General features: G+C 42.4%; 1 protein-coding gene and 1 pseudogene across 44 annotated transcripts in view; both read right to left on the reverse strand.

Annotated features, from left to right (window-relative positions):
* MAP4 (microtubule associated protein 4) overlaps positions 1 to 26898 on the reverse strand; it is a 231400-nt gene that overhangs the window by 82555 nt on the left and 121947 nt on the right. The window lies entirely within an intron of this gene.
* LOC126947743 (vacuolar protein sorting-associated protein 26A-like) lies at positions 19866 to 23348 on the reverse strand (annotated as a pseudogene).

Here is a 26898-nt window from a genome sequence, read left to right on the forward strand (position 1 = left end):
CATCCTGGGTTCATGCCATTCTCCTGCCTCAGTCTCCCAAGTAGCTGGGACTACAGGCGCCTGCCACCACGCCCGGCTAATTTTTTCTATTTTTAGTAGAGACGGGGTTTCACTGTGTTAGCCAGGATGGTCTCAATCTCCTAACCTTGTGATCCGCCCACCTCGGCCTCCCAAAGTGCTGGGATTACAGGTGTGAGCCACTGCGCCTGGCCCTGCCCGGCTAATTTTTAATTTTTTTGTAGAGGAGGGGGTCTCACTATCTTGCACAGGCTGGTCTTCAACTCTTGGCTTCCCGTCTTGGCCTCCCAAAGTGCTGGGATTACAAACATGAGCCACCACACCTGGCCCAATAAAAGCTGTTTTTACTACACACTTCCTTGTTAGGGGATATGAACTTTTGTGGAGAAGGGAGGACAAGGGTATGAAAGTGAGATGAGTAAAGAATTCTGAAGGAAGTTTTGAGAGGCTGAATAGCCCCAGTACTACAGTTTAAAATTTCCCTACTACCTTGTGCTGGAAAAACAGACCAGGACTTACAGAAGGTATCCCTGGGAAAGGAGAAGGCTCAGCCACAGAGTACCTATAAAAGGACCCATGGCTAATGCACCTACCTCAAGGCAAACTGCAAAGTAGGTGGCAAGACTATCCCTTGTTTATTACTAGCCAAGTCATCAGGCCTCCTCTAAGTGCAAGCTTTCCACTTGAAGGTTGCCCTTTATTTTTGTGTTTCAAAGAATCAATTAAATCTGATTTCATTTACATGAAGTGTCTTGGGGAAAGATGTAAAAAGAGGAATGAAACAAGATAATTATTTCTAGATTTTGCATAATCTGGAATGTCTTTAGGAACATCTCCCTAGAGGATCTCAGAAATTTTGAGTTATTTTTAATGTCTGCAAGAATACAAGGGAGATAATAGACTATACTTTTTGTTTTGTTTTGTTTTGTTTTTTGAGACGGAGTCTCGCTCTGTCGCCCAGGCTGGAGTGCAGTGGCCGGATCTCAGCTCACTGCAAGCTCCGACTCCCGGGTTCACGCCATTCTCCTGCCTCAGCCTTCCAAGTAGCTGGGACTACAGGCGCCCACCACCTCGCCCGGCTAGTTTTTTGTATTTTTTTTAAGTAGAGACGGGGTTTCACTGTGTTAGCCAGGATGATCTCGATCTCCTGACCTCGTGATCCGCCCGTCTTGGCCTCCCAAAGTGCTGGGATTACAGGCTTGAGCCACCGCGCCCGGCCTTTTTTTTTTTTTTTTTTTTTTGAGATGGATTCTCGCTCTCTCGTCAGGCTGGACTGCAATGGTGTCATCTCGGCTCACTGCAACCTCTGCCTCCCAGGCTCAAGCGAGTCTCCTGCCTCAGCCTCCTGAGTAGCTGGGATTACAGGTGCACACTACCACATCTGGCTAATTTTTGTATTTTTGGTAGAGACAGAGTTTCACCATGTTGGTCAGGCTGGTCTCAAACTCCGGACCTCATGATCTGCCCACCTCAGCCTCCCAAAGTGCTGGGATTACAGGCGTGTGCCACTGTGTCCAGCCCTGAACTAGACTTTCAACTAAGATATCTGAATTATTGTTTTGTAACTAAAACTCTTTTTTTTTTTTTTTTGAGATGGAGTCTTGCTCTGTCACCCAGGCTGAAGTGCAGTGGTGCGATCTCAGCTCACTGCAAGCTCCGACTCCGGGGTTCACGCCATTCTCCTGCCTCAGCCTCCCAAGTAGCTGGGACTACAGGTGCCCGCCACCATGCCCGGCTAATTTTTTGTATTTTTAGTAGAGACGGGGTTTCACTGTGTTAGCCAGGATGGTCTTGATCTCCTGACCTCGTGATCCACCCGCCTCGGCCTCCCAAAGTGCTGCGATTACAGGCATGAGCCACCGCACCTGGCCTAAAACTCTTCTTATATAAGCAAAACACTTGATCCCTAAGAAACTTATCTGTTGAAGGGAGAGTGAACACTGTAAATGACAAAGTCTCTTGAGTCTTATGTCAATCTGAGCCTCTAATAGGAGCTGTTTCTCTCTGGGGGTCATGGGTGCTGTCCTGCACATAACTGAGAGGCTTCTTCTGTTCTAAGTTAGGAGAAAGGGAAGTACATCAATTCGTCAGAAGAGAGACTTTTTCTAATTTCATGCACTCCTGCCTCAGCCTCCCGAGTAGCTGGGACGACAGGTGCCTGCCACCATGCCCGGCTAATCTCTTGTATTTTAGTAGAAGCGGGGTTTCACCGTGTTAGCCAGGATGGTCTCAATCTCCTGACCTTGTGATCAGCCCGCCTCGGCCTCCCCAAGTGCTGGAATTACAGGCGTGAGCCACTGCGCCTGGCCCACAAGTGTTTTTTTAAAGATGAAAACTGATCATCATAATTGTCTTCCATCAATAACAGCTTACAATGGACTAGACATGCTCTGTACACGGTTATTCCCTATGTCAACTTCTAATGAAATGTGGCCCTGTACATTTATGTCTAAGCACCTCTGGAGGTTTAAATGTATCATCTCTAACCCCTCGAAGTCCCCCCTCACCTCACTCCTTCTGGTCTCTCCCCAGTGTTCTTTTTCTTTTTTTTTTTTTTTTTTGAGACGGAGTCTCGCCCTGTTGCCCAGGCTGGAGTACAGTGGCAGGATGTCGGCTTACTGCAACCTCCGCCTCCCGGTTTCATGCCATTCTCCTGCCTCAGCCTCACGAGTAGCTGGGACGACAGGCGCCCACCACCATGCCTAGCTAATTTTTTGTATTTTTTAGTAGAGACGGGGTTTCACCATGTTAGGCAGGATAGTCTCGATCTCCTGACCTCGTGATCCGCCCACTTCAGCCTCCTAAAGTGCTGGGATTATACGTGTAAGCCAACGTGCCCAGCCTCCCCAGTGTACTTTCTCTGTTCTGTCCTCTCTTTTTCTTTAAGAGAGCCAACTTCATTTATTATTTTATTTTACTTTATTTTTTATTTTTTGAGACAGAGTCTCGCTCTGTCACCCATGCTGGAGTGTGGTGGTGTGATCTCGGTTCACTGCAACCTCTACCTCCTGGGTTCAAGCAATTCTCAAGCCTCAGTCTCCCGAGTAGCTGAGATTACTGGCGTGCACCACCATACCTGGCTAATTTTTGTATTTTAAGTAGAGACGGGGTTTTACCATGTTGGCCAGGCTGGTCTTGAACTCCTGAACCCAAGTGATCTGCCTGCCTCAGCCTCCCTAAGTGTTGGGATTACAGGCATGTGCCACTGCACCTGGCCCCAAAAGTCAATTTTAAATGGCATTTCAACACAAGTAGGTTCCCCAGAGCTAAATGTGGTGAAACTGGGTTAATTATGTAGTTTAATTTTCTGTACTTTATATATGTATTCATCATTATTTCAGCAGATATGTAAGGCCAGTTTTACATAGGTCACACATACTTGTTTTTAAACACTGCTGGAGAAGAAATCTCAGGGCTGACTGAAGCAACAGACTCAGGCACTGGGTAAAGAGAGGGACAGGACAGCAAGAGCTAATCTACTGGTGGTGACAGGCAGCACTGAATCAATAGCACCATAACATATGAAATAATTTTTTTTTTAAAGTGATTAGGGTTTTCCCCTACTTTGAACCTTACTTTTCCCCAGTCAAATTTCTACCCTTTCAATACCTTTTAGTATCTGCTGTATACTGATGGTGTACAGTTTTGAGACGGCGTCTCCCTTTGTCTCCCAGGCTGGAATCCAGTGGCTTGATCTCAGCTCACCCTAAAGTCCATCTCCCAGGCTCAAATGATCCTCCCACCTCAGCTTCTTGAGTACTGGGACTACAAGCACGTGCCACCACGCTCGGCTAATTTTTGTATTTTTGGTAGAGACAGGATTTCGCCATGTTACTCAGGCTGGTCTTCAACTTCTGGGCTCAAGCACTCCACCCACCTTGGCCTCCCAAAGTGCTGGGATTACAGGCCACCGTGCCTGGCCCAGTCTGCTTTCTTATAAACAATATTAGTGCTGCTCATAATTTACATATTACTAACAAATGAATCAGTGACTCCTTCTGTTTCACACACTCAGCTCTTTCTTTGTTTTTTTTGTTTTGTTTTGTTTTTCCCAGTGGTAACCTCAGAACTTTAAAGTGAAAGGAACCTAGAGGATCACCTAATCCAAACCTCTAAAGTTTAAACCATGCCACATTTGTCCAGATAATTCATTTACCAATTTAAGCACCTACTGTCAATCGCTACTCCAGGCATTAGTGATTCAGCAGTAAACCAAATGATGAAATGTCCTGCTGTCATGGAACTTAGATCACCACCATCACCACCATTACCCTATGCTTAGGCACTATGAAAACACAGAAGCAAGTATTAGTCTAGTTGAGAGTTTAAGACATGCCCAGTGATGTAAATCTCTGCAAGCTTTAGTTTTCATATCTAATGCCTACTTCATAAGGCTGAGAGAAGATATGTGAAAGTGCTTAGAAATTATGAGAAACATGCTAAATTATTGCTAATCCTACAATAACCATTATGGTTTATGTAGGATAAGTGTCTACAATGCAGTAAGTGCTATTATAGGAGTTTAAAGAACAGTCACATAATACAGTCGTGGGATGATCTAGGATCTTCCTGTAGGAGACTAGAACTTAACTGAATCTAGAAATATAGAAGGATGTAATTAAATGAAGCTGGGAAACAGAGAAAGAGACAAAGTGGGGAAGACACATAGCAAGCAAAATAGAAGTTAGGGCCATGGGCAGGCCCTAACTTCCCATTGGTTTTCCAATGGGAAAACCAGGAGCATATCACTTTGGATGAAACACATTTATGGAGGACAGCAGTTCTTCATAAAGGGCAGCTAGAGCTTCAAAGGCCAAATAGAAACTTAAGATTTGTCTGCCTGAATGCCTTCTAAAGGGAAACTCACCCCTAGGAACCATCCCATTCCTCTATTTGTTCCTGGTGTTTTGCTTTCTCCACCAAACAAGTAGACTTATGATTCAAGCAGGCCCAAAGTCCTTTTGGAGAAACTTGATATACAGACATTTTAGATATTGAACCATAAGAATATAATTGAGCTGGCTGGGCATGGTGGCTCACGCCTGTAATCCCAGTACTTTGGGAAGTTGAGATGGGCGGATCACCTAAGGTCAGGAGTTCAAGACCAGCCTGACCAGTATCGTGAAACCCTGTCTCTACTGAAAATACAAAAACTAGCCAGGGTGTGGTGGCGTGCATCTGTAGTCCCAGCTACTCAGGAGGCTGAGACAGGAGAACTGCTTGAACCCAGGAGGCAGAGGATGCAGTGAGCTGAGATCACACAACTGCACTCCAGCTACAGTGACAAAGCGAGACTTACTCTCCAAAAAAAAAACAACAACAACAACTAGGAATATACCTCAAAAAAAATTAAGAATTTTATATCAGAATATAAAATTAAGAATACAGCTGCCAGTGGCCATCTTTCTCAACCCTAAAAGACACTGCCTGAGAATGAAGCCAAAGAAGGTGTAGGGAGGAAAGAAGGGGATAAAGGAGGATGGGAGAGAGACAAAGAAGGAGAAGAAGGACAGAAAGAGGCCAGGCATGGTGGCTCACACCTGTAATCCTAGCACTTTGGGAGGCCGATGTGGTGGATCACTTGAGGCCAGAAGTTTGGCACCAGCCTGACCAATGTGGTGAAACCCCATCTCTACTAAAAATACAAAATTAGCCAGGCATGGTGGCGGGCTCCTATAAGCCCCGCTATTCGGGAGGCTGAGGAAAGAGAATCGCTTGAATCTGGGAGGTGGAGGTTGCAGTGAGCCAAGATCGCGCCATTGCACTCCAGCTTGGGTGACAAGAGCGAAACTCTATCTCAAAAAAAAAAAAAAGAAAGAAAGAAAACAGAATCAGGAGATCCAGGCTCTAATTTTGACTCTGCCACTTAACTTTGGGTGTGACCTTAAGACTGTTAGAGCTAGACTACTCATCCAGAATTTCAAAAAAAAAAAAAAAAATTGTGCTACATAATTTCTAAAGCCCATTTTAATTTTAAAATTAATTCTGAGACTTCTGACTTATCCATTCACCTTTATAATTCTCAAAAACGTGGTAAAACATAACTTACAAATAAGACTCAGCAGTTATTAGAAAGATGAAATACTTGGTCATTTAAGTAGACGAAAGTACTTGTCACTTGTCTAAACCAGAAAAATGACAATGAATCAAAGAACAAACCACAGCATCTTCAGGAAGGTTCAAAAGTGGCATACACACTGAGCAGAGGGGAAGAAAAGGTGATAAAACTTGGATAAACACCTTTTTAAATTAGTAAAAATATTAAAAGCAATATGTTTTTTCATAGGATTAATATATTTGTCTTAGTTCTTAAATCACAAAACACAAATGTAATAAAACAACCTCATTCTGGATTACTGCAGTGAAATTAATCAGAAAATTATAGGAGAAAGATGTTTCTGATGTTCTCGGGTTGAAGCTAGGAATCAATCTCAGAACATTTGGCTACCTTCAAGAACAGCTTTTCCTTTTTCTTCTTTTTTTTTTTGAGACGAAGTCTCGCTCTTGTACCCCAGCCTGGAGTGCAATGGCATGATCTCAGCTCACTGCAACTTCTGCCTCCCGGGTTCAAGTTATTCTCCTGCCTCAGCCTCCCGAGTAGCTGGGATTACAGGCGCCTGCCACCATGCTTGGCTAATTTTTGTATTTTTAGTAGAGACGAGGTTTCACCATGTTGGCCAGGATGGTATCGAACTCCTTACCACAGGTGATTCACCCGCCTCTGTCTCCCAAAGTGCTGGGATTACAGGCGTGAGCCACTGCACTCGGTCATTTTTCTTCTTTTATTATTAAATATTCTAAAAAATGGAAAGGAGGGAGAGAGTAGCTGGGCACCAGCAGACATATTTGAGTTCTTACTTTTAGTTTATTGAGACAAGATCTCTGTTGGGAGCGGTGGCTCATGCCTGTAATCACAGCGCTTTGGGAAGGTAGAGGCGGGCAGATCACTTGAGGTCAGGAGTTAGAGACCAGCCTGGCCAACATGGTAAAACCCTGTCTCTACTAAAAATACAAAAATTAGCCAGGCATGGTGGTGCACACCTGTAATCCTAGCTACTCGGGAGGCTGAGACAGGAGAATTGTTTGAACCTGGGAGGTGGAGGTTGCAGTGAGCCGAGACTGTGCCACTGCACTCCAGCCTGGGCGACAGAGCTAGATTCTGTCTCACAGAGAGAGAGAGAAAATAAAGGGAATTGTTAATTGACACAAGGCCTGACTGTTTCCCAGGTATAGTGGCGTGATCACAGCTCACTGCAGCCTCAACTTCCTGGGCTCAAGCAATCCTCCCCTCTCAGCTTCCCCAGTAGCTAAGGACACAGATGTGTGCCACTATGCCCTTCTAATTTATTATTATTATTTTGGGGGTAGAGACGGGGTCTCCATATATTGCCCAGGCTGGTGTTGAACATCTGGGCTCAAGCATTCCTCCTGATTTGACCTCCCAAAGTGCTAGGATTACATGCATGAGCCACCGCACCAGGCCCATATTTGAGTTCTTAATCCTGGCTTTGCCACAGGCTGACCATGTAAATTTGGGACAGCCCTTTCATCTCTCTTGGTTACAGTAATGACCTCTAAAGATACTTGTTCAGTTCTAAGATTATGGTAAGTAAAGAACATTCCACCTATCTTCAAGTCATATCGTGTTTAGAGAAGGTGCACCTACCCATCTATTTCAAAGCTAATAAAGACAATGTGTTTAGGGCTTCAACAACACAAAACATTATTACGGCAAATGTTAGATGCTAATCTAATAGCCTTCCTCACCCATCAAATGAACCCATGCCAGGCTTGTTCCCTACTACTCCAACAGGAAAGCCATGTAGTAAGTAGGCCGTCCCCTCATGGCTCCTGCTAGAGCCTGTGCCCCACTCTGTCCTGTGCCTTTGCTCATGAGATCACTGATCCCCTGCTTGAAATGTCTCCTCCCTGATCCAATTCCAAAGCCACGACTTGGGCCTCATAGCTTCCATAGAACCTCTCTGATGACTTTAATGCTTACTTTCCACTACTTAGCTCTTTTACCAATCACTGTTACTAGGAAAGAATTTATAGTCCTTAAGCATATGTTTTCCTGTTAGTCTTTTTGTAAAAAATTAAAAAGTCTTTTTTTTTTTTGAGACGGAGTCTCGCTCTGTCGCCCAGGCTGGAGTGCAGTGGCCAGATCTCAGCTCACTGCAAGCTCCGCCTCCCGGGTTTACGCCATTCTCCTGCCTCAGCCTCCCGAGCAGCTGGGACTACAGGTGCCTGCCACCTCGCCCGGCTAGTTTTTTTTTTTGTATTTTTTAGTAGAGACGGGGTTTCATCGTGTTAGTCAGGATGGTCTCGATCTCCTGACCTCGTGATCCACCCGTCTTGGCCTCCCGAAGTGCTGGGATTACAGGCTTGAGCCACCGCGCCCGTCCTAAAAAGTCTTTAAGTATTCTATTTATCATTAAAATGTTCATTGTTTCACATGTTAGTAGGTGAATTCATTAATGTTTAAAAAGAAAATATTGTGCTTTTACTACTTTTATTTCCTCACAATGCCTAGCTCACTGCATGGGACAGAATAGTATTCAATAAACAAGTGGCTATCAAATTATCACAAGATTGTTATTTGGACTGAATGATGTAAGTTAAATTCACACTATACACCACACTTCTTGGAAAGTGATTTGCATTTAGTATAAAGAGCATAAGGTTGGTGACATAATACTTTTTTCTTTTTTCAAAGCATAAGGAATTCCAAAATAATTTAAACAACAGCCTATCATTTCTAAGATAAACATTAAAAACTCTGTGATTCTGCTTATATTTCTTACTCTTGGTAAGAAACTGTAAAGAAATAGTTTGTTTTTTCTTAAACAACCACCTCTTTATCAAAAAATAGTTTTTAATCAGAGAAGTGGGTACGTTTTCCTCACCCCTCCTGGAGAAGGAGCATGAAAGTCTGTTTTTTGTTTGTTTTTTCTTCTTTTTTTTGAGGCAGAGTCTCACTCTGTCGCCTAAGATGGAGTGCAGTGGCACGATCTCCACTCACTGCAACCTCCCAGGTTCAGGCGTTTCTCCTGCCTCAGCCTCTCAAGTAGCTGGGATTACAGGTGTGTGCCACCATGCCTGGCTAATTTTTGCATTTTTAGTAGAGACATGGTTTCACCATGTTGGTCAGGCTGGTCTCAAACTCCTGACCTCAGATGATCCGCCCGCCTTGGCCTCCCAAAGTGCTGCAATTATAGCTGTGAGCCACCATGCCTGGCCCAAGTCTGGTTTTAAGATGCAGAATTTTGCTGGTTATTCCCTTCCACAGGGTACAGCACAGCCTGGAGCAGCTATCTCAACAGCAAAGTTCAGAATCACCACTCCCCCGCCATCAGTATTATTAAGGAGCATGTTTGACCAGAGGTTCACTCCCACATTTTTATTCAATACTGCTGACCTAGATTTTGTTCTAAAAACCACACAGCAGAAGCAGGCAAACTCCCCTGTAGAAACAACAGCCTTCAGAATAAATTTTTTAGCATAATTGCAATCTACTCAGAGAGTCTATTTCAGTAAAACTATGGAAAATGAAATTCCAAACAAGAAGCAATTTACATAATGCAGTAGAAACAATCCTTACCCCTACCACTGACCATCCCTAGAGACTTTGGTTCTCCTATAAAAGTAGAATGGGGAAGGGACAGGGCTCAGTTTTCTATCTCTGAAATTGAAGGCATTTACAGAAAAGGCAATGGCTAAACATTTAAAGAACTAATTAATCAAGTAGATACCTACATATCAAAACTAGACTGATTCTGTCACATATGATCCATTCCAAGTGCAAGATAGACTGATGGATTTTAAATAACAGTACAAAAAGTTCATTGATATGGTTTCAGATTCCCCATTGCAAATAACCTTTAAGAAACTACCACTTGGCTGAGTGCAGTAGTTCACCCCTATAAACCATAGCACTTTGGGAGGCTGAGGTGGGAGAACTGCTTGAGCCCAGGAATTGTTTTTCCTTTTTTTGAGACAGAGTTTTGCTCTTGTTGCCCAGGCTGGAGTGCAACGGCACAATCTCAGCTCACTGTAAACTCCACTTCCCGGGTTCAAGCAACTCTCCTGCCTCAGCCTCCCAAGTAGCTGAGATTACAGGCAGCTACCACCACATCTGGCTAATTTTTTGTATTTTTAGTAGAGTTTTTCCATGCTGGCCAAGCTGGTCTCAAACTCCTGACCTCAGGTGATCCACCCGCCTCGGCCTCCCAAAGTCCTGGGATTACAGCGCCTGGCCAGAGCCCAGAAATTAATCTGAGATCAGCCTGGGCAACATAATGAGACCCTATCTCTTAAAAAAAAAAAAAAAAAAAAAGGAAGAAGAAGAAAAAAAGAAACTACATTTGTGAAGTTTTGATGTCAAATCAAATAAGATATCCATAGTTACCTGGAAAAAAACTGTCAAAATATTCCTCTTCCTAACTACATATTTGTGTGAAAAGCATTTTCTTCATACACTGCAACCCAAACAACATATTGTGACAGACTGAATGCAGAGGCAGATATAAAAATACAGCTGTGTTCTATTCAGACAGACATTAAAAAGATTTTTAAAAGCAAAACCACAGCCGGGAGCGGGCTCACGCCTGTAATCCCAGCACTTTGGGAGGCAGAGGCAGGCGGATCAAGAGGTCAGGAGTTCAAGACCTGCCTGGCCAACGTGGTAAAACATTGTCTCTACTAAAAATAAAAATAAAAAAAACTGGGCATAGGTGGCATGTGCCTGTAGTCCCAGCTACTCAGGAGGCTGAGGCAGGAGAATTGTTTGAACCCGGGAGGCAGAGGTTGCAGTGAGCTGAGATTGCGCCACTGCACTCCAGCCTGGCCAACCGGGCAAGACTTCGTCTCAAAAAAAAAAAAAAGGCCGGGCGCGGTGGCTCAAGCCTGTAATCCCAGCACTTTGGGAGGCCGAGGCGGGCGGATCACAAGGTCAGGAGATCGAGACCACAGTGAAACCCCGTCTCTACTAAAAATACAAAAAAAAAATTAGCCGGGCGCGGTGGTGGGCGCCTGTAGTCCTAGCTACTCAGGAGGCTGAGGCAGGAGAATGGCATGAACCCAGGAGGCGGAGCTTGCAGTGAGCCGAGATTGCGCCACTGCACTCCAGCCTGGGCAACAGCGTGAGACTCCGTCTCAAAAAAAAAAAAAAAAAAAAAAAAAAAAAAAAAAAAGGCAAAAACACTACCACTCTTCTTACTAACCTCTTTCATTTTTGAAACTATACTTCTCATTAAAAATATTGTTTATATTACTTTTTTTAATGAGATAATAAGTATTTTTAAGGTTTCTCTAGTTTTAATTTGATAAATAGATATAACCCTCATAAACAAAAGCTCTTTGGGGGTCTTTACTAACGGCTGTGCTAGTATTTGGTCTCTAAACTCCTCTTCAATTTCAAAAGTCTGTTAGTCCAAATCCCAATATACTCCAGTGCAGGCTCACTCTTCCAGCCTCCTCCAGCCCCATTCTTCCCTCTCCCCATTCCTTGAAGAAAGTCAAGAAATTCAAGACAAAGTTCAGGCTTCATTATGCTTTTGGGATAGAAGCTTAGCTGTGTGAAAAATGAAAAAATACACAATATAGTATCTCATTAAGAGGTAAACTTAATCATAAAGATGTTAAAATGGTATCACAATAAAAATTAAGAAAAATTAATGCTGGCAAAGGTGCTTCACAGAAAAGAAAGGGGAAAATGTCTGAATGTGATATTTTCATTTACTATTGACAGGTTTTTTTTTTAATTAAAAACTTTTTTTTTCTATTTATTTTTAGAGATGGGGGTCTCACTTTGTTGCCTAGGCTGGAGTGCAGTAGCTATTCACAGGCATAATCATAGCTCACTGCAGACTTGACTGAGCTCCTGGCCTGAAGTGATCCTCCCACATCAGCCTCCCACGTAGCAGGGATTATAGGTACATGCCACTGTGCCCTGCCAATTACCACTGTTTTGTTTTTATCTTTTTTTTTTTTAATGCTCACAGGGATACCAATTACTACTGACACTATAAGTAACGCATGTGGGAACATCTTAGATTAATAGATAAAACAAAGGTGACAAGGAAAATATGTGTATATTCATATATATACGTATCTTACAGAATGCTAAAATAGTTGTGGTAAAATCGTATTGATTGCTGAATCTGGAAAAATGTATAAAGTTCTTTCAACTTTTCTATAAATTTGAAATTACTTCAAAATAAGCTGGGCATGGCGGCTCACACCTGTAATCATCGCACTTTGTGAGGTGGAAGCAGGAGGATCGCCTGAGCCCAAGCACTAGAGACCAGCCTGGGCAACATGGCAAGACCCCAACCTCTACAAAAAAATTTTTAAAAATTAGCCAGGCATGATAGTGCACACCTGTCATCCCAGTTACTTTGGAGGCTGAGGTGGGAGGATTGCTTGAGCCAGGATTTCAAGATTGCAGTGAGCTATGTTAGAACCACTGCACTCCAGCCCGGGCAACAGACCAAGACCCTGTCTCCAAAAACAAAGAAGAAAAAAAATCTTTCAAAATAAAAATACAAGTATTTCAATAAAAAAAAGTGACAGGGGAAAGCCTACTCCTTTCTCAGATTTTCAGCCAACTCCATTTTTTATAATTAAACAGATCCAAATGTTCATATCCAACCATATTAGCGTCTTTCTCCACTGTATTAAACTAGCAAAAAGCCCACTAACCTTTCCTGATTTAAAATAATATTTTAGGCTGGGTGCGGTTGCTCACGCCTATAATCCCAGCACTTTGGGAAGCTGAGGCCCATGGATGACATGAGGCCAAGAGTTCAAGACCAGCCTGACCAACATGGTGAAACTCCATCACTACTAAAAACACAAAAATTAGCCAGGTGTGATGGTGCATGTCTGTAATCACAGCCACTGAGGAGACTGAGGCAGGAGAACTGCTTGAACTCGGGAGGCAGAGGGTGCAGTGAGCCCAGATCGTGTCACTGCATTCCAGCCTAGGTGACAAAACAGGACTCGGTCACCAAAAAAAAAAAAAAAAAAAAAAAAGGCTTTAAACACATCTCAATTAAAAAAACAAAAATAATTATATTTGACATCCCTACAATGTTTGGAAGACTTTGAGTTTAGCCCTCTAACAATATTTGAAAACACCAAGGCATTTGAAGGAAGTCTCCAGCAGGAAGGAGATAACTTTAAGATCACATAGCACACTTGTTTTGCTTCAACCAGAAATTCTGCTGGATGTGTCTCAGAGTGGCCATAGGTGCAGGATACTACTCTGAGACCATAATACAGGTTAAGCTGGCAGTAGCTGAGCTGTAAACTCAGAATACTATAAATTCAGAATACTGAATATTTTCAGTATTCTACCTCCCACAACACTTGATTTATTATCATACTGAATGTACTTGTTCCTGTAAACACATCTCTCTACACCAACTTCCTATGAAAACATGTGTCCCTGGCAAGGCATGGTGGCTCATGCCTGTAATCTCAGCACTTTGGGAGGCTGAGGCGGGCGGATCACGAGGTCAGGAGTTCGAGAACAGCCTAACCAACAAAGAGAAACCCAGTCTCTACTAAAAATACAAACATTGGCCAGGCATGGTGGCACATGCCTATAGTTCCAGCTACTCGGGAGGCTGGGGCAGAAAAATCACTTGAACTTTGGAAGCAGAGGTTGCAGTGAGTCGACATCGCACCACTGCACTCTAGCCTGAGTGACAGAGCAAGACTCCATCTCAAAAAATAAATAAATAAAATACAAAAAAAATTGGTTTGTGTATTTTATATGCTTACACATTTTCCCATGATACTGCAGGTCATTTTAGTGATTAAATTTGACACTTTTGACAGAAAAGCAGGTCAATTAGTTCCTTGGGATCAAAAAGGGGTTGATTACAAAGCGGCAGGAGAGAATTGTTAGAATGATTCTACAATGGTTCTGCATCTTGAGTATGGTATGACTATGCATTTGTCAAATCTTTGGGTGAATTTTACTGAATGTAAATTCATACTTCAATAAACAGGACTTTAAAAACTTACCAAAAAAACCCCCACAAAACAACAACAACAAAAGACCTGGGTGCAGTTCACACCTGTAATCTCAGCAGTAATCTGGGCCAAGGCAGGAGGCTTGAGCCCAGAAGTTTAAGACTAGAATGAGCAACATACAGAGACCCCATCTCCACAAAAAATAAAAAATTAGTCAGTCACTGTGGCACATGCCTGTAGCCTCAGCTACTCAGGAGGCTGAGGTAGGAGGACTACTTGAGCCTAGAAGTTTGAGGTTACAGTGAGCTATGATCACGCCACTGCACTCCAGCCTGAGTGACCGAGTGAGACCCTGTCTCTAAATAAACAAATAAAACTTTTTTTTAAAAAAAGAGTCCACTATGTTTAATGAGGTAGAGATGCCAAAGCTTCCCTAGCAAGATGTAGAAGAGGCAATTCAAAAGCTTAGGGAGATAGAAATGTTGAAATGGATTTTTCATGTGTAACCTACGTTGCACAAAAAAGCCCAGAAAATAATCCTTTCACTCAGGCATTAAGAAATCCATTAGTGAGGTTGGGCATGATGGCTCACACCTGTAATCCCAGCACTTTGGGAGGCTGAGCCAGGTGGATCACTTGACAACAGGAGTTCAAGACCAGCCTGGTCAACATGGTAAAACCCTGACTGTACTAAAAATACAAAAATTAGCCAGGTGTGGTGGTGCACAACCGTAATCCCAGCTACTTGGGAGGCTGAGTCATGAGAATTGCTTGAACCCAGGAGGCAGAGGTTGCAGTAAGCCAAGATCATGCCACTGTACTCCAGCCTGGGCGACAGAGTGAGACCGTGTCTCCAAAAAAAAAAAAAAAAAAAAAAAAACACAACAACAAAACAGAAATGCATTAGTGAGGGGATCACCTTCATCCTTGAAAAGCTCTGTGGTTGCTCCCCTTTGCAGTGTGTCCCTGTTCCTCTAGACATGGGTTGGCAAACTTTATTTATAAAGGGACACAGATAAACATTTTAGGTTTTACAGTCCCTAAGGTCTCTGTCACAACCCCCAGGTTGGCCATGGGAAATGCCACCACTAAGTGGGTTCCCTGATTCAAAGGAGTAACAGGATCCTCTAATAACAGAGGCCAAGTAGCAGCATGTAATCACCAAAGACAAGGTGGGAACATCTACTATAAAGACAGTAGAGTTGTACTGGTAATCAGAACACCTTGGCCCACCAGGATCTTTGGCAGTAATTGATCACAGTATTCCACAAGCAGCCTACCAAAACAGATTCATCTGTACAACTGAAAAAAACTCCAGCTCTGGTAGTAAAAACCTGACTAGAAAAGTTTTGACCTCTCATCTAATTTCCAGACCCAAGTCAATCAACAAGCCCAGGTCCCCTGAGGAATAACCTGTAGCGTTACCACAAGTACAAGTACATACTGTAAATCCTCATCCAAGTTTCCCCAAAGGCCATTTACTAGAGTGACTATGGATTAGAGAAAAGGAAATACCCAGACCTTTCGGAGATTACTAATTCCTAGGGACCCAAAATGCTACTGTGGCCTATCAGTCAAAGTGAGTGCTGACAGTGGTTAGGTAATAGATGAAATGCTTAGCTCAAGTCCACCTCACAGGGGACCCCATAGTACAATGGACCTACTTTGTTGTTATCTCCTCAGTTCCTGAATAAATACTTGGAACAGACATACTTGGCTATTGGCAGAAGTCCCATATTGGCTTTCTGACCCAACTGATAAGAGTCATTTTAATAGTAAGGGCTACGTGGACGCCCCCAGAACTTCCCCTCCCTACTAAGATATTAAGCCAGAAGCAATACCACATCTCAAGAATTAAAGAGCTTAAATTAATGCTACCATCAAAGACTTGAAAGAAACAGGGTAGGGATACCTATTATATCTTGATTTAACTTGCCAGTTTGTCCTGTGCAGAAGTCAGATGGATCTTAGTGACTATCATAAACTCATGGACTATCATAAACTTAACCTGGTGATGATTCCAATTGCAGCTGATGCCCCAGATACAGCATCTTTCCTGGAGCAAATCAACATGGGTCACGGCACTTGGTAGACTGCTATTAACCTGAATAATGCCTTTTTCTTCATACAAATCTGCAAGAACCACCAGAAGCACATTACTTTTACCTGCTTTTTATGTGCCTATGAATCTAGCCTCAGGGCTACGCCATTCTCCTACCATAATGTAGCCCACAGAGATCTTGATATCGTGACATTCCAAAAAATAAATAAATAAGCACATACACACACACTAGTCAACTATACTGACATTATGCTAATTGGGTCTGATAAACAGCAAATAGCAAATACATTAGATGCTTTAGTAAGACATACACAAACTAGTTGATGCGAGATGAACCCCACAAAAATTCAGAGACCCACTGCAGCAATGAAATGTCAGGATTCAATTGTTCAAAACATGTCAAAACTTCCCTTCCAAGGTGATTAAGTTGCTGTAATTAACATCACCAACAAAGAGAAAGAGGGTACAATGTTTGGTAGGCTTCAACCCAGCTACAAAGTTACCTACAAGGCTGACAGTTTAGAGTGGGTTTCAGAGCAAGAGAAGATTCAAGTTCAAGCTGTGGTTCAAGCAGGTTCAAGCTGTGGTTCAAGTTGCTCTGCTATTTGGGCCTTATGATCCAGCAGATCCAATGATACCTGAAGTGTCCATGGCAAATAGGGATGCTGAATGGAGCCTTTAGCAAGCAAGAATAAGAGAATCATAGCCCACACTTCTAGAATTTTGAGAAAATCTATGCCCTCTTTTGCAGAAAAGTATTTGCCTTTCAAAAAAATAGTTTCAGGCTTGCTACTCGGTCTTGGCAGAGACCAAAAGCCTAACCATGGGACATAATGTGACCACGTGGCCTGAGCTTCTCATCATGAACTAGATGTTATCCAACCTATGTAGTCTAGCTTGGTATGTGCAGCACGATCTATCATCAAGTGAAAAATATGTTTAAAAAAAAAAATTTCAAGCAGGTCCAAAAATATGAGTAAGTTACATAGCAGGTAGCTCAGACTTCAGCATTGACTCCTGTTGCATTGCTTCCTCTCCCTCAATCCAAGTCAATGGCCTTCTGAGAGCTCCACATGACCAGCTGACTAGGGAAAGAAAAAACTCAAGTCTGGTTTACACATAGCTCTGCACAACATGCCAGTATCGTCCAAAAGTAGACAGCTGCAGCACCACAGCCCCATTTAAAGAGGTAGTGATGAAAAGCGGTGATGAAGAAAAATCTTCCCTTCAGAGGGCAGAACTTTGAGGGGTACATTTGGTTTTCCCTTTTGTCTGAGGTAAGACATGGCCAGAAGCAGAGATTTACACAGATTTATGAACAATTATTAAGGATTTTGTTGGCTAATTAGGAATTTGGAAGGAAATGGTGACAAGGAAATCTGGGGGAAAGATATGCAGATGAAACTCTCAGAACAGGCACAGACTGTGAAGATATTTGTGTACCATGTGAATAATCATTTGCATTCACTGTAGAGGAGGCTCTTAATAAGCAAGCTGAAAAAATGATGTACTTCATGAATATCAATGTTAGACACTTTCCACAGCTAACAGAGGGCTTGCTCAATAAACCCAAAGAAAAAATGATCATGAATGCTGTGCATGGGCTCAACAACATGGTCTTCCCCTAAATAGGGCTGACCCGACTAAAGCTACTGCTAAATGTCTAATCTGTTAATGGCACAGACTAGCTCTGAGCCCTGAATATGCACCATTTCCCAGAGGCTAGCTAACCACCTGGTGGCAAGCTGATTACGCTGGACTTCTATTATGGGGAATGAGGGCAAGGGTGAGGGAAGAGATTTGTCCTCACTAGAATAGACATGTATTCGGGACACAGATTAGCCTTCTCTGCCTATAATGTTTTTGTCAGTTCCACCACCCATGAACTTATATAGAAGTGCCCAATCTACCACCATGACATTCCACACAGCATTGCGGCTGTTTCTTTTTTTTTTTTTTTTTTTTGAGACGGAGTCTGGCTCTGTCGCCCAGGCTGGAGTACAGTGGCCGGATCTCAGCTCACTGCAAGCTCCGCCTCCCGGGTTCACGCCATTCTCCTGCCTCAGCCTCCCGCGTAGCTGGGACTACAGGCGCCCGCCACCTCGCCCGGCTAATTTTTTTTTTGTATTTTTTAGTAGAGACGGGGTTTCACTGGGTTATCCAGGATGGTCTCGATCTCCTGACCTCATGATCCGCCCGTCTCGGCCTCCCAAAGTGCTGGGATTACAGGCTTGAGCCACCGCGCCCGGCCTGTTTCTTTAAAAAAAAAAAAAAAAATTTTTTTTTCTTTTTTTTGAGACGAGGTCTCCTTCTATCGCCCCGTCTGGAGTGCAGTGGCACGATCTTGGCTCACTGCAACCTCTGCCTCCTGGGTTCAAGCAATTCTCCTGCCTCAGCCTCCCAAGTAGCTGGGACTACAGGCGTGCGCCACCACGTCCAGCTAATTTTTTTTTAAATTTTTAGTAGAGATGGGGTTTCACCATGTTAGCAAGGCTGGTCTCTAACTCTTAACCTCAGGCAATCTGCCCACCTTGGCCTCCCAAAGTGCTGGGATTACAGGTGTGAGCCACCATGCCTGGCCAAAAAAAAAAAATTTTTTTTAAATAGAGACGAGGTCTTACTATGTTACCCAGGCTGCTCTCAAACTCCTCGACTCAAGTGATCCTCCTGCCTCGGCCTCCCAAAGTGCTGGGGTTACAGGCATATGCCACCATGCCAAGCCCACACAGCATTGCTCCTGACCAAGAAAGTCATTGCATAGTAAAGAAATGCAGAAATGGGCTCATGTCTATGGACCTAACTGGTATTGTCACACCCAAACACACAGAATGGTTGGCCTAATTAAAATAGGGAATTGATTACTGAAGACTAAGTTACAGTTTCAGGGAGACAGCACCCTGAAAGGATGGGGTAATGATTTCAATCAGAGACCCCTTACATGGTGCTGTTTCCTCCCACAGTCAGAATATGCAGGTCTGGGAATCAAAGGGTAGAAATGTGTGTGGCTCCACTCACTATTATATCTAGCAATCTACTCACTGAATTTTTGCTTTCACTCCTAACAACTGAGTTCTGCTGGCTTGGAAGTGTTAGTCCCTAAGCAGGAAATATATCTACTAGCATACACAACAATGGTTTAATTGCATTAGAAGATGAGACTGCCACTTGGCTATTTGGGACTCCTTACACCACTGAACCAACAGGCTGAACCTACTGGTTGGGAAAGATTGAGCCCAATTGTCAAGGGGAAACTGGGTTGCTGCTACACAGTGAAAGCAAGGAGGACTATGTCTGAAACCCAAGGGATTATCTAAGGCACCTCTTAATACTTCCATGCCAAAAATAAAGATTAATGGAAAACTACAGCAACCAAAAAAGGACTGGACTAATGAGGGAATAAAAGTTTGAGTCATTTCACCAGGTAAAGAACCTCAATCAGCTGAGGTTCATGCTGAGGGCAAGGGAAACATGAAATAGGTAACTGAAGAAAGAAGCCTAGATATCAACTATGGCCTCATTACCAATCACAGAAATGAGAATAATGAACTTTCTCTATTATATTTGATATTTATTTGTATATTCTAACCATTTTCTTCTTTCCTTCTTCCCATTACTATAAGTTAGAATTAGTTTAGTTTTGTTTTTTTTGAGACCGAGTCTCACTCTGTTGCCCAGGCTGAAGTGCAGTGGTGCGATCTTGGCTCACTGCAACCTCTGCCTTGCAGGTTCAAGTGATTCTCTTGCCTCAGCCTCCTGAGTAGCTGGGATTACAGCCATGTGCACCACACCCAGCTAATTTTTTTTTTTTTTTGAGATCAAGTCTCCCTCTGTCATCAGGCTGGAGTGCAGTGGCAAGATCTCAGCTCACTGCAACCTCCGCCTCCCGGGTTCAAGCAATTCTCCTGCCTCAGCCTCCCAAGTAGCTGGGACTATAGGCGTGCGCCACCATACCCGGCTAATTTTTGTATTTTTAGTAAAGACAAGGTTTCAGCATGTTGGCAAGGATGGTCATTGATCTCTTGACCTCGTGATCCACCCAACTCAGCCTCCCAAAGTGCTGAAATTACAGGTGTGAGCCACCACACCCGGCTCGAAATTAGATTTATAATACAACTTTCGTTAACAAGCTAGTCAGTGGAACTTTGTTTTCTTCCACATGAAAATCTTTAATGCTTATGCTGATGCATATCTGAATGCTTATCATCAAAGGGTGCAGTTAAAAAAAAAAAGGCAGTTTAAGGAAATTCGAGCATTTCAAAGAAAGCACTTTTAAAAATGTATATACATGAAGGTGGCTGGGCATGGTGACTCATACACCTGTAATCCCAGCACTTTGGGAGGCCAAGCAGGTGGATCACCTGAGGTCAGGAGTTCAAGACCAGCCTGGAGAATCCCCGTCTCTACTAAAAATATAAAAATTAGCCGGGCGTGGTGGCACGCACCTGTGGTCCCAGCTACTTGGAAGGCTGAGAGGCAGGAGAATCACTTGAACCTGGGAGGCAGCGGTTGCAGTGAGCCAAGATCACACCATTGCACTCCAGCCTGGGCAAACTGCGATTTTCAAGGAAAAACAAAAAAAAGTGGCCAGGCACGGTCGCTCATGTCTGTAATCCCAGCACTTTGGGAGGCCGAGGCAGGTGGATGACGAGGTCAGGAGATTGAGACCATCCTGGCTAACACAGTGAAACTCGGTCTCTACTAAAAATACAAAAAAAAAAAAAAAAAATAGCCAGGCGTGGTGGTGGGAGCCTATAGTTCCAGCTACTCAGGTGGCTGAGGCAGGAGAATGGCATGAACCCAGGGGGCAGAGCTTGCAGTGAGCCAAGATTGCGCTACTGCACTCCAGCCTGGGTGACAGCGTGAGACTCCGTCTCAAAAAAAATTAAAAATAAAAATAAATAAATAAATAAAAAGAAATGTATATACATGAAGACATTTTGCTATATCATGAAATAAATGTAGTGCTGTAAGATAAAGGAAGATGAATATAAATTGAGTTTTGGCCATTTTTATTTTATTTTTTTTGAGATGGAGTCTTGCTCTGTTGCCCAGGCTGGAGTGCAGCAGTGCGATCTTCGCTCACTGCAACCTCTGCCTCCTGGGTTCAAGCAATTCTCCTGCCTCAGCCTCCCAAGTAACTGGGATTACAGGCACATACCACCATGCCCAGCTAACTTTTTGCATTTTTAGTAGAGATGGGGTTTCATCATGTTGGCCAGGCTAGTCTTGAACTTGGGATCTGAAGTGATCCGCCTGCCTCAGCCTCCCAATGTGCTGGGATTACAGGCGTGAGCCACCGTGCCCAGGCAGAGTTATGGCCATTTTGCCCCTCCACATGCTGCAGTCATCTTTAACCTGTTTAACTTAATCTCAATGATGACAGTTTTGTTTTTCTTTTTCATCGTATTCAGTATATTTCAGGCTATTCAGCAGATGCTTGTGATTCTGGAGGTTCAAATCACTGGTGAAAGTTTATTCTGTTTCCTCAGTTTTACAGGAGCTTTTCTCCATAAAATGATCTGCTACCTAAAGTACCCTCTGTCTTCCTCATCAACAGGCACTAAATTCAAAAAGTACCTTACTGAAACTTTTTTGTTCATAACTTTCATTGTTGGAGTTAGGTCATATCCTGCTAACAACAGTCTTATTGGAACTGATTCACCTTTTACTGGTGTACCATCCACTATTTCATATTTGGCAACTGTTTCTCTTTCTGTGGTGGTACTTACTGGGTCCAATTGCTGTGATCTCTTTTTTGATCAGTTGTAACCCCATATATGTTGTATTTTTATTCTTACAAGAAGTAAATTTCTGTAACAGTCACATCCTTTAAATGATACTTCATTATATCCAACTTCTATAGGAAGACAATCTTCAATACCGACTTTCTTCAGAATAGCTGGCAAGTTGGTGAACAGTAAGATCACATTCTTTTTACCAAGTCTGTCAGTCTTCTTACTACTACCACTTCAATACATCAAGAGGACATTAGCGCCAATGTAAGATTCTCATGACTTTTCAACTTGTATAAATTCAAAATCACAACTTCTGAGTCAGTTCTCCAGGTAAGGCTAGTTCTTTCAGTAGGTTAACAAACTCTTGAATATTACTCTTATCATAGAAAAGTTCAATTTGACGTACAAACTCAATTCTAATGTTTTGGTGCTCTAGCCTCTTTCTAGTCTCTTTCACCTTTCCTGAAACAGATTCTCCACCATAGAGAAGACAGTTTTTTTACTTTGCCATTTTCAGTTTTCACTTCTGCCATTTTCTGTTTCCTTATCATTAAGGACAATATCAATCTCACAAATCAGACCAAAAAAGTTTCCAAAAAACCTCACTGTCAGTGATACTGCCACATCCCCCAATATTTCACTCCTCTTCCCTCAGAACTCCAAGCCCCCAGCTCCCATCACATGACTTTGGCCCTCTGCCGCTGGAACTTCTATTTGAGGACTGATAAACAGCCAGCAGGATGGGCACAGTGGCTCACACCTATAATTCCAGGACATTGGGAGGCTGAGGCCGGAGGATTGCTTGAGCTCAGGAGTTTGAGACTAGCCTGGGCAACCCAGCGAAACCCCGACTCTATTACAAAAACAAACAAACAAACAAAAGCATAGCCAGCAATGGATACAGTGACTATCAGGGCTGAGCATGTCCTCATTCCTCATTTTAGAACAAGGGTAAGAGTTTCACCCTCTGATATAGCTGTATCTTGTTAGGTGGAAACGAGTTGTTTCATTGTTATATGGGAGCTCAAATGTGTGTAAAGTGCGTATGGAAGCTAAGTAGTCAAAATAATAGGCTGTGCAAGAAATCAATATATTGCCTCTCAATTCCAAATCTACCTTTCATTGCCCTGCTTATAATAATGTAAACATTTCTTCCTAGACAGCTGGCATGATGATACTAAGCTTAGTAGAGGGCATGGAAGGAAGGGGTTTCTCTTCCCGGTTCTAGTGTGCTTTTCCATCTTCTTACTTCCATGGTGCTCATCCCAACAAGCTTTAGTGGGCACTCCCATGGAAATCTTCCCAGGCAAGTTCCACCAGTGCCTCAAACAGGCTTGCTGGTGACGCCGTAGCACCCCCAAGTACAGCTTCCTGCTTAACTACCTTTGAGGTAGGAAACCAGCAGGACTTAATTTCCTGTCACACCCTGCTGATTGGAACAAGATCTGGCTGAAACCAGCAGATGCTGACAAAAGTAACCACTAGCTGCCCTCATGGTTTATTAGCATACAGACACTCCTACCAGTGCCATGGCAGTTTACAAATGCCATGGCAACAGCCTAGAAGTTACCTTATCTGATTCCAGAAACTTCCAGCCCCTTTTCCTGAAAGTTCTAAATAACCTGCCTCTTAATTAGCATATAATTAATAACAAATATAAACAGCTAGTTAGCAGCCCACAGGCAGCAATTCTGGGCACACTGCCTATGGGTTACCCCTGCTCAGCAAGAAGCAGTATTGGTTCAATAAAAGTTTCTTTCTCTCACTACTGGCTCACCCTTAAATTCTTTCTTGGCAAAGCCAAGAACCCTCCTGGGTTAAGCCCCAGTTTGGGGGTTTGCTTGCCCTACATCATCACCCTGACCTGCGGCAACTCAGCAAACATCTTTACTACCAAATGGAGACTTCCCCCAAGATATGTAATCAGCTTTGGGGGTGGGGGGCGGGGGGGGCGTACTTTTCCAAATTTGGTATTTCTTTGTATACTCTGCCCCAGCCCTAAGGGTAGTGACTATTCCCTGTATCTGTCATTCCTGTATTCTTTAGAGTTCTCTTTACCTCTATAGTAAATTCTCTGTTCAAATTATGGTGTAGCTTCTGTCTCCTGACTAGACTCTGATCCAAATATTGGCCATTAAAAACAGCATAAATCTACATAATAGGAAAGAGTGAAGAAAAAATGAAAGACGTTTAATCCAAAGAAAATAAATCAGAAGGCACATGTTAATCTCTAAATGTCTAAAAAGCTATCACCTTCCGCAGAACACACTGTATCTCTGTTGCTCAGCACTAACAGCAGCAGAAATAGCAGAATGCCTGTTCGTTTTACACAGAAAAACTGAAGACCAGAAATATTAATTTGTTAAATAGAAAGCAAAATCCTTCAATTAAAACCTCTAAGGAATCTAATGTTAATACTTAAGTTTACAGTTGACACAGTTTTACATCTTCTCATTTCATTTTAAATTGCTGAAAACCCACTGGAGGGCCAGGCTTGCCAGTTTTTTGCAGTGAGAGTCCTAAGTTAATTTTTTCACAAGAAACAAAACAAAAAAACTCTTTCAGTCTGCCTGGAGCTCACTTTTGAAGTTTCACCTCCAGTTTTGTCCTCTAGAAACAGAGTATTTCTGCTTCACAATGGACCGATATGCTCCAGTTACATCCAATTAAAATACTGTTACACAATCAATTAAGTAGGAAAAGGGGCTGATGGTCAAACAGAATGATTCATTAACAAAAGTATATAATGGGTTGAACTGTAAGGACTTTCTATGTGGACATTAATCATCATTCTAATATCATCTTATATTTAAATATTAACCCCTTCAACGAGGTTGCAAAGCACTGAAAATAATTTCTGTCACTTCAGGCAAACAACTATTTTTATTGAGCTCTCCTTTTACAGAGCAGGAATCTTAGCCTCAAAGAGGGCAAACAACTTGCCTAAGAAATCAAAGTTAGTAGGTGCTCTATCCACAGCTTTCTCAAAATTTAGATAAATTCACGACAGATAACATATTTCCAGAAAGATATGCACCAATAACCTGGCAAGAATTATTGCAATTGTATCTGGTCTTGTTTTTAAGTTTCTTTTCCCATGTGAAGCCGGAAGCAAATAGATATTAAAGATTATTCATTCAATAGCTACAGAGGATCTACTATCCATCAGACAGTGTTCTAGGTGCTGGGCCACAACAGTGACCAAAACAAAAACCCTGTCCCTCTCATAAAATTTGTTTCTATAATATCTTCTTCTGATGGGGAAAGGCAGATAAGTAAACTATACAAATTATCAGAAAGTGGCATGACAAATGCCACAAAGAAAATTCAAGTAGAACAGTGGGATGAAAAAATAGAAGGGGTGCAATGTTAAAAAAGATAGTTGAGAAGTACTCATTGAGAAAGTGAAGAGTCAATCATGAATATATCAGAGGGAAGAACATTCCAGGCAGAGAAAACATATAGTGCTCAGAGCTCAAGGCAGATGCCCACCTGGCTTGTTCAAGGAACAGTAGCAAGAACACCATGAAGCAAAGTAAGCAAAGGGGTAACTAAGAAAAGATCTGGTCAGAAAGATGACAAGGACATCATAGGGCCTTGTGGTATTTCAAAAGGACTTTGGCTTTTACTTTGAGATGGGAAACCACTGGAGGGTTCTGTGCAAAAGAACAGCATGATCAATGTACAGGACCACTGTAGATGTTTTTAAGAATATGCTGCAGGGAGCAAGCAAATGGAAGCAGACAGACTAATTTGGGGAGTTACTACAGTAGTCAAGGTTAATGATGGTGGTCCAATCAGGGAGGGAGCAGTGGAGGTGGCGAGATGTGGTCAGGTTCCAAACATCTTTTTCTGACAAACTGGGTGTGGGGTGTGAGACGAACAGAAGAGGACAGGGAAACCAAATGTTTAGCCTGAACAACTAGGACAGAATTTCAATTTAATGAGATAGGGAGGCAGGTGTTTTTTTTCTTCTTTGTTTTGATTTTGGGGTGGGGCAATCATGAATTCAGTTTAAAATATTTCAAATTTGAAATGTCAATTCTACATCCAAATGGAGATTTCAAGCTCGAATTTCAAATTTCCTCAGTTCTCACTCAACCTCCTCATGGAATTTAACCAATATTGTATCTGTTCTTACAAAATGTTCCCTATAACTGCTTAGCATTTAAGCAATGTTTACATATTTGTGCATTTCTCTCTGCAACTGGACAAACCAGAATAAACCCACAAGATACCTAACATATAAAGCATCCCTTTAATCCTGAAGAGATCTGTGACATAAATGATGGTTACTTTGAAATTTTTACTTTAAATAAATGAGCTGCATTTGTTTATTTCTACCATTTTAACAATTTTTACGTGTACAGTTCAGTGGTATTAAGTACATTCACATTGTTGTGCAATCATCATCACCATCCATCTCCAGAACTTTTTCATCTTGCAAATCAGAAACTTTGTACCCATTAAGCAACAACACCTCCATTCCCCGTCTCTCCCAGTCCCTGGGAACCACCATTCTACTTTGTTTCTGTAAATCCGACTACTAAAGGAAATTCATATAAATGGAGTATATTAATTTCTGTAAATTTGACTACTTTAGGTACCACATACAAATTTGTACTTTTGTGACTGGCTTTTTTCATTTAGCACAGTGTCTTCAAGGTTTATTCATGTTGTATCATATCAGAATTTCCTTCCTTTTTAAGGCTAAATAACGTTCCATTATATGAACGTACCACATTTTTGCTTATTCATTCCATGTGTTGACGGGACATTTGGGTTGCTTCCATCTTTTGGCCACTGTGAATAATGCTGCTACAAACATGAGTGTACAAATATCTGTTCAAGTCCCTGATTTCAATTCCTTTGGGCATATATCCAGAAGTTGGGTTGCTGTATCTTACAATAATTCTGTTTTTAATTTTTTGAGGAGCCACCATACTATTTTCCATAGCACTTTCATTTTACATTCCTACCAGCAGTACACAAGGATTCTGATTTTTCCACATCCTCTTGAAAACTTGCTAATTTCTGTTCTTGTTTTCATACTAGCCATCCTAATGAGTATGAAGTGATATTTTGTTGTGGTTTTGATTT

This window comes from Macaca thibetana, chromosome 2, assembly GCF_024542745.1.
Source record: "Macaca thibetana thibetana isolate TM-01 chromosome 2, ASM2454274v1, whole genome shotgun sequence".
NCBI classification, from domain to species: domain Eukaryota; kingdom Metazoa; phylum Chordata; class Mammalia; order Primates; family Cercopithecidae; genus Macaca; species Macaca thibetana.